The sequence below is a fragment of the Petaurus breviceps genome, unplaced genomic scaffold (genome assembly GCF_028583685.1).
Source record: "Petaurus breviceps papuanus isolate PSGF00001 unplaced genomic scaffold, PetGlider_PUasm1.0 84, whole genome shotgun sequence".
In the NCBI taxonomy this organism is placed as follows: domain Eukaryota; kingdom Metazoa; phylum Chordata; class Mammalia; order Diprotodontia; family Petauridae; genus Petaurus; species Petaurus breviceps.
In genome coordinates, this window is record NW_027186645.1 from 5,824,491 (window position 1) to 5,833,216 (window position 8,726).

Sequence of the window (8,726 nt, forward strand, 5' to 3'; positions counted from 1 at the left end):
CTCCAAGGACAAGAATGGCAGAGTGAACACAGCCTGCTCCAACCCACCTCCCCTCTGACCCTAAAAACATAGTAACTATTGCCCCAGGGCAAAATTCTCAACAGTAAAGGCTTGGAACCCTAGAGGAAGGGTGTGTCTAGGGCCCTGCCTCAAAATGAGTAGAAAGCAGACTACAAAGACTCTGGAGTCCAACTATCCTCAGAGGGAGGAACAAAACTCAGAGGTAGACTCCACACCCACGCCTGAAACATCAACAGGGAACAGGTCCCAAGCACAGAAAGCTCTCATAGATGAGCTCAAAAGGAATTCTGAAAACAAAATGAGAGAGACAGAAGACAAAATGAATAATTCTTTGAAAATCAAAATTGCTGAATTAGAAAAACATTATAATGAAGAAAACAGCTCCTTAAAAAGAAAAGTGTATGACATGGAAAAGGAGCTCCAAAAATAAAACCAAGGAAAATGATTTGCTAAAAACCAGAATCAACCAAATTGCCTTGAGATATTAGAACCTGGGGGTAAAATAGAAATCAAGAGAATCCACCAGATACCTGCTTAAAGAGATCCCAAATTGAAAAGTCCCAGAAATGTTGTGGCCAAACTCAGCAACTACCAGGTAAAAGAGAAAATACTTCAAGTGCCCAGAAAGAAACAATTCAAATACCGAGGAACCACAGTGAGGATTGCACAGGATTTGGCAGCCTCTACACTGAAAGATCAGAGGCAGTGGAATTCAATTTTCTGCAAGGAGAAAGGGCTTGGGTTACAACCAATGATCACCTACCCAGTGAGACTGAGACTATTCTTACAGGGAAAGAGATGGTCATTCAATGATATAACAGATTTCCAGACCTTCCTCATGAAAAAGTGAGAGCTCAATGGAAAATTCAATCTCCAATTATGAGATGCAAGAGTGACATAGAAAGGTAAGCAAGGAAAACACACACACACACACACACACACACACACACACAAACACACCCTGTTATTTAATAAGAGCAAACTGTTTATAGACAAGTAGAGGGTATGAGTATAAATTACACAAAATAACGATTAAAAAAAATCTCATTAAGGACTAAAAAGGGACTGCAATGGAAGAAGAGGAATGAATAAAATGGAAAAGGGTAATTATGCCACACAAAGAGGCATAAAAACAATATAACAGAGGAAAAGAAGAGGGGGTAGGGGAAGATGAGTATTATATGAGCTTTTGCCTCATTGGGTCTTGTGCAAGGAGGGAATAACAACCAGTTAAGCATAGGACTCTATGGAGAAGAGACCCAAAACATATCATATTAGAGGGAAAGAGGGGAGAAAGAGGAGCTTCGCATGAGATTTGTTCCTGTCACTCTTGGTGCGAAGAAGAAATGACATACTTCATTAAGTATAAAAATATCCTACAGGCAGTAGGAGGGGCAAAGGGCTATGAAAGGGGGGGCGTTAGTAGAAAGGGAAGAATTAAGGGGGAAGGAGAGGAAAAGGGAGGGGGGCTGATAAGGGAATACTGAGGGAGGTGGTGGTCAACAGGAAAACTATTAAGGAGGGGAAGAAAGAAAGGGAGAAAAAATATAAGCATTAACAGGGGAGGGAATAGGATGGAGGGAAAGAAACAGATAATAATCATAACTGTGAATGTGAATGGAATGAACTCTCACATAAAACAGAGGTGGATAGCAGAATGGATTAAAAATCATAATCCTACAATATGCTGTTTACAAGAAACACATCTGAAACAGAGGGATACACCCAGGGTAAAGGTAAAAGGCTGGAGTAAAATATATCATGCCTCAGCTAAATTTAAAAAAGCAGGGGTAGCAACCCTTATCTCAGATAAAGCAAAAATTGATCTAATTAAAAGAGATAAGGAAGGAAATTATATCCTGCTAAAAGGCACCATTGAGAATGAAGCAATATCATTACTTAAATTATATGCACCAAGTGGTATAGCATCCAAATTCCTAGAGGAGAAGGTAAAAGAATTAGAGGAAGAAATAGATATCAAAACTATGCTAGTGGGAGACCTTAATCTCCCCCTCTCTGAGCTTGATAAATCCAACCTCAAAATAAACAAGAAAGAAGTGGAAGAGGTGAATAGAATTGTAGAGAGGGTACGTATGATAGATCTCTGGATAAAACTGAATGGGGATAAAATGGAATATACCTTCTGCTCAGTGGTACATGGCACATACACAAAAACTGACCATGTACTAGGACATAAAAACCTCACAATTCAGTTCAGAAAGGCAGAAATATTAATTGCAGCATTCTCAGATCATGATGCAATAAAAATCATATGCAATAAAGAGCCATGGAAAGACAAACTAAAAACTAACTGGAAACTAAACAATTTAATCTTAAAGAATGAGTGGGTCAAACAAGAAATCATAGAAACAATCAGTAACTTCATTCAAGAGAATGACAATAGTGAGACAACATACCAAAATTTGTGGGATGCAGCAAAGGCAGTTTTTAGGGGAAGTTTTATATCCTTGAGTGCATACATGAGTAAATTAGAGAAAATAGAGGTAAATGAATTGGGCATACAATTGAAAAAGCTAGGGGAAAAAAAACAAATTGGAAATCCCCAAATAAATACTAAATTGGAAAAAGTGAAAACCAAAGGAGAGGTTAATAAAATTGAAATTAAGAAAACTATTGAATTAATAAATAAAACTAGAAGCTGGTTTTGTGAAAAAAAAAACAATAAAATTGATAGACCCTTAGTCAATATTATAAAAAAAGAAAGAAGAAAACCAAATTATGCATATCAAAAATGAAAAAGGTGAACCTACCACCAATGAACAGGAAATTAAAACAATAATTAGGAATTATTTGCCCAGTTGTATGCAAATAAATTTGACAATCTTTGTGAAATGGATGAATATTTACAAAAATATAGGTTGCCCAAATTAACTGAAGAGGAAATAAATTACTTAAATAACCCCATCTCAGAAAAAGAAATTGAACAAATCATCAGTGAAATCCCTAGGAAAAAATCTCAAGTGCCAGATGGATTTACTAGTGAATTCTATCAAACATTTAAAGAACATTTGATTCCAATACTCTACAAACTCTTTAGGAAAATTAGTGAAGAAGGAGTCCTCCCAAATTCTTTTTATGACACAAATATGGTACTGATACCTAAATCAGGAAGAGATAAAACATAGAAAGAAAATTATAGACCAATCTCCCTCATGAATGTAGATGCAAAATTTTAAATAAAACATTAGCAAAAAGACTACAGTAACTTATCACAAGAATAATATACTTTGATCAGGTAGGATTTATTCCAGGAATGCAAGGATGGTTTAATATTAGTATAATTGCTAATATCAACAATAAAACTAGCAAAACCTACATGATTATCTCAATAGATGCAGAAAAGGCTTTTGACAAAATACAACATCCATTCCTATTAAAAACACAAGAAAGAATAGGAATAGAGCCTTCCTTAAAATAATAGGTAGCATCTATTTAAAGCCATCAGCAAGCATTATATATAATAGGGTGAAGCTAGAAGCATTTCCAATAAGATCAGGGGTGAAACAAGGATGTCCACTATCACCCCTCTTATTCAATATGGTACTAGAAATGTTAGCAGTAGCAATTAGAGAAGAAAAAGAAATCAAAAGAATCAAATTAGGCAAGAAGAGACAAAGATATTACTCTTTAAAGATGATATGATGATATACTTAGAGAATCCTAGAGAATCAAGTAAAAAACTACTTGAGACAAATAGATTTGGCAAAGTTGCAGGATATAAAAGAAACCCACATAAATCCTCAGCATTCCTGTATATTTCTAATGAAATTCAACAGCAAGAGATAGAAAGAGAAAACCCATTTAAAGTTACTGTAGACATAAAAAAATTTGGGAATCTACCTGCCAAAACAAACCTATATTAACACAACTACAAAACACTTTTCACACAAATAAAGTCAGATCTAACTAATTGGAAAAACATCAATTGCTCGTGGCTGGGTCGAGCTAATATAATAAAAATGACAATGTTACCTTTATTAAATTATATATTTAGTGCCATACCCATCGATTTACCAAAAAAAAACTACCTTACAGAGGTAGAAAAAAATAGCAAGAAAATTCATTTGGAAGAACAAAAGGTCCAGAATATGAAGGGAATTAGTGAAAAGAAATGCTAGGGATGGTGGACTAGCTATACCAGATTTTAATCTGTACTTTAAAGCAGGAGTCCTCAAAAGTACTTGATACTGGCTGAGGAACAGAGTAGTGGATCAATGGAATATATTGAGTACACAAGACTCAGCAGTCAATGACTATAGTAATCTATTGTTTCATAAACCCAAAGACCCCAGCTTTTGGGATAAGAACTCATTATTTGACAAAAACTGCTGGGAAAACTGGAATGTAGTTTGGCAGAAACTGGGCATAGACCAGTATCTAACACCATATACCAAAATCAATTCTAAATGGGTGCATGATCTAGGTATAAAGACTAATACTCTAAGCAAACTGGAAAAGCAAGAAATAGCTTACCTGTTAGATTTGTGGAGAGGGGAAGACTTTATGATCAAACAAGAATTAGAGGGAATTATAAAATGAAATATGGATAATTTTGATTACATTAAATTGAAAAGCTTCTGTACAAACAAAGCCAATGTAACCAGGATAAAGACGGAATTGAAAAATTGGGAAAGAATTTTTACAATCTATGTCACTGATAAAGGATTCAATTCTAAAATATACAGAGAATTGAGTCAAATCTGTAAGAATACAAGTCATTTCCCAATTGATAAATGGTCAAAGGATATGAACAGGCAGTTTACAGAGGAAGAAATTAAAGTTATTTATAAGCATATGAAAAAATGCTCTAAATCACTATTGCTTAGAGAAATGAAAATCAAAACAACTCTGAGGTACCACATCTCACCAGTCAGATTGGCTAAGATGACAAACGAGTAAAATGACAAATGCTGGCGAGGATATGGAAAAAATGGAGCACTAATGCATTGCTTCCAAAGAGATCATAGAAGTGGGGAAAAGACCCATATATACAAAAATATTTATAGCAGCTCTTTTTGTGGTAGCAAAGAATTGGAAATTAAGGGGGTGACCATCAATTGGGAGATGGCTGAAGAAGTTGTGGTATATGCATGTTATAGAATACTATTGTGCATAAGAAACGAGGAGCAGATGGACTTCATATTTACCTGGAGAGGCTTATAAGAACTGATGCTGAGTTAGAAGACTAGAGCCAGGAGGAATTTGTACACCATTACAGACACAACATATGTGTGACGACCAACTTTGATAAACTGGACTCTTCTCAGCAATCCAGAGTCATAAGTCAACCCCAAAAGACTCGTGATGGAGAGAGATGTTTACATCCAGAGAAAGAAGTGAGATTGAACTGAGATTGAAGCAAACTACCTCCCCTTTTTCATTTTCTTGTTTGTTTTTGTTTCCTCTTTCCCATTCTTCATTCCATCTGTTACAATCCTTCTTTATAACCTGCCTAATGTGAAAGTATTTGCAGATACTATACTTGATTGTATGCTGCCATGGGGGGGGAGGGGCAGGGAGGGGGAGGAAGAGAACATTTGAAACTCAAGGAATTGTGGTAATGAATCTTGTAAACTAAAAGTAAACAATTTAAAAAAGACAAAAAAGGAAAAAAAATTAAAAAAAGAAAAGAAAATGAGAAAAGAAAAGAAGAATGAAGAACCTTACCCTTCACTTTTGATTATGTGTAGGTGTTCTGGACTACCAGATCATTACAGAAAGTCTTTTAATTGGCTGCTGAGCCAGAATGGACTGGGCAGACACAAGGCATGAATAGGGTATATCCCTCCATTCCTGTTTGACACAAAATGTAAAGATTAGTCTCTCGGCTCCAAAGTGTGTAGCTGCCACACCCCCACTGGGCCAGCCCATAAAAATGTGGTTTTCAAATAAGTCTGTATCTAGAAATGGGAATATGCTGTTTCTGTCTTCTCTCCAATAATAAAGGACCTTTCAAGTTCCCCAAAACTTAGAAGAATGGAGTTCCAGTGGCTGAGCCCATGAAGCAGTCAGATCCAACATGTCACCTCTTTGACCAAACTCAGTAATGAATCAATCTGGAATCTCAGGTGCTTAACTTGGGTGCAAGGAAACAACTCCCCCTTTAGGTATGCCATACCCAGAATTGCATTTGGTAATGAGAAGAATAATTGTAACTATCCCTTTTAAGTTTAAGCCTACTCTCTCCAGTGATCGAAGGATAAAGAGATGGACCTCAGTTTCTTAGCAGGCTTTTACACTTTTTCTCTTGCTGTATCTTTTCAGTAAATATTTCCTTATATTATAAGCTTATTGATGTTAGCTGGTGTAAGAGATATTGAGGAAATTTCAAGGGGTTAGATATCATTGGTGCCTCATCACAATGTATAAGAATCACATGCATTAAGAATGAATGTTTTAACAGATTGGATTAGAAAGAGATCTCAACTACTTCAAGATTGCCCTTAAAGAATGAGATGAAGCCATTCAAATCCTGAGAACATAATTTGCCAATACAAGAGGGAGTTGGAATAAGGATTTCCAGAGCCTTAATGGATGTTTGGGCAAAGTAATTCTTATGCAGGCTCTAGGAACTGAACTAAGTATTAGTTATGCCCCAGTACACATGAATTTTCATATGTAGCTGGAAAAAAAAAAGAACTTTATGTGGAAAGTATGGTGTGGTTTGGTGGGCAATGACAACTATGAAAAAAAATAGCATCAATGAAGCTTTTTTAAAGTTCCTCATAAATAAGAAAGAGGAAATGCTGAATGGTCATCATTTGGGCAGTTCTGAAGGAAATGGGTGATTTAAAGATGAAAACCTGGGAATACTATATAGGTAAGGGACAAAACCAAGGCAGTGTCACAGAGATAGTAAAAGATGCCACAAGTGAAGTCAGTGATATTTTGGAATATGTGATTGGACCTATGTTACAGTAAAGTATGTAATATTCTTCTTTGTAGAAAGACATTAATGCCAGTTACCTGGAAATCAGACCTCTGGCAATCTCAGCCTTCCATAATACAAATGGTGTGTTTGTGAGGGGGTGGGGGAATGTTAAGAAGGAAAGTTCCTCTGAATATATTAAATAGTTATTCCACTGCTAGAAAGTCAATATGTCTTACCTTTAGGAGAGTTCTTTGAGTTCTCATTCAGAACCTAATGAATCTTATTTAACATAGCACTAATGGGATATTAAATATCTTGGTTATCTTTTTCACTGGAATAGATTAGGAGAAAAAAAATAAAGGTGAAAATTGAGTAGAGTTTTTAAAGCCAAATATTTTATGGTAATGCATATTTATTATGATGATTCTAAGTAACTAAGAAAAAACTAAATTTTATTCTTTTAATGTAAGATTTTATTTAATACATGGTAGAATGAATTTTACAATCATAGATTGATAGATTTAAGGGGAAATATACATTAGAAGTCATTTATTCCAACTCCTTCATCTTACCTTTAAGGAAACTGAGTTCCCAAGAGTTTACATTATTTCCCAGTGCCTCACAGGAAATTTTTTTTTAAGTCAGGATTTAAACCCAGGTCATCTATCTCCAAATATGGTGTTTTCTTTAAGATATTTCTTGTAATAAGGAATGTTTCCATAAACACAGAATAGGTTAGCTTAAATTATCTAGAAAACTGACTTAATTAGCATATTTTATAACTCAAAAATATTGACAAATGAATTTATACATTAATAAACATAACACTTGACACACTAGTCGTGTGACTTTGGGTTAGCCATTTAATGCCAATTGCCCTCCAAAAAGCAAAACACAAAAACAAAACCAAAACTACTTTAAACATCATAATTTCATGCCAAAATTTATTCATTTGTTGAGTATAAAATCAACAGCAAGGATAGGCTATATTGGCTTCATTTTCCTCAAATTTTTTGCATCTTCCTTATAAGAAAAGCACCAGACCTTCTGTTTAAGATTATCCTTAGAATAATTATAATTAAAAATAAGATATGTCTTGTTATCCTTATGATGGAAAAGGAATACATAACAATTATCAACAATGGTGTGTTCAACCTCTGAGTCATTCTCCCTGCTTTGCATTAATTAATAGGAGTTATTCCAAATAATTAGATGCTGCTAAAAGGGAGATCATTATTCACTTCCTTTTTTGGAAGAAAGGCATGTGTCTGTGACAGTATATCTTATTTCAAAATAAAAATGGACAAATGAAAAGAAAAATTAAAGACCTAAAAAGCACATATAACAGACATCTGTCATTTTGGAACAGAGATTAAAGACCTACACTTATTAGTTCATGTAAGTCATGAGCACAGATAAGAAACACATGCCTGCAATAATTTTATGTGTAGAGGAGAGAAAGACACTTCCAAAGTACCTTTAAGCATCACTGGCATCACCTAGACATAATTTCTCAGCTAAGAATAAGATAGAGTTGATATATTTTCATGCTCTAACGTGTTTTTCTGTTGGCAACATAATTCGCTAATAAAAATTGTTGATGCAGGTCAGTTACATCCAGAATTGCAAGCTAGTCCCTCCTCCCAAACCATTTATCAAAAACAACCTGGATCTATAGTTTTGGGGTTTTTTTTCCTCTTTGATATTTTCAAGTAGCATATTATGATATGGCTAGAGGTTAATCTAATTACCAAACACTACTTGTATCCTCAGTGACTCCAAGGGAACCTATTGATGCCCTTGACCTGGAAAT

At 34.9% G+C, this 8,726-nt stretch overlaps 1 pseudogene; it reads left to right on the top strand.

Annotated features, from left to right (window-relative positions):
• Positions 1–8,726, top strand: part of LOC138176219 (platelet-activating factor acetylhydrolase IB subunit alpha-like) — a 112,755-nt pseudogene that overhangs the window by 318 nt on the left and 103,711 nt on the right.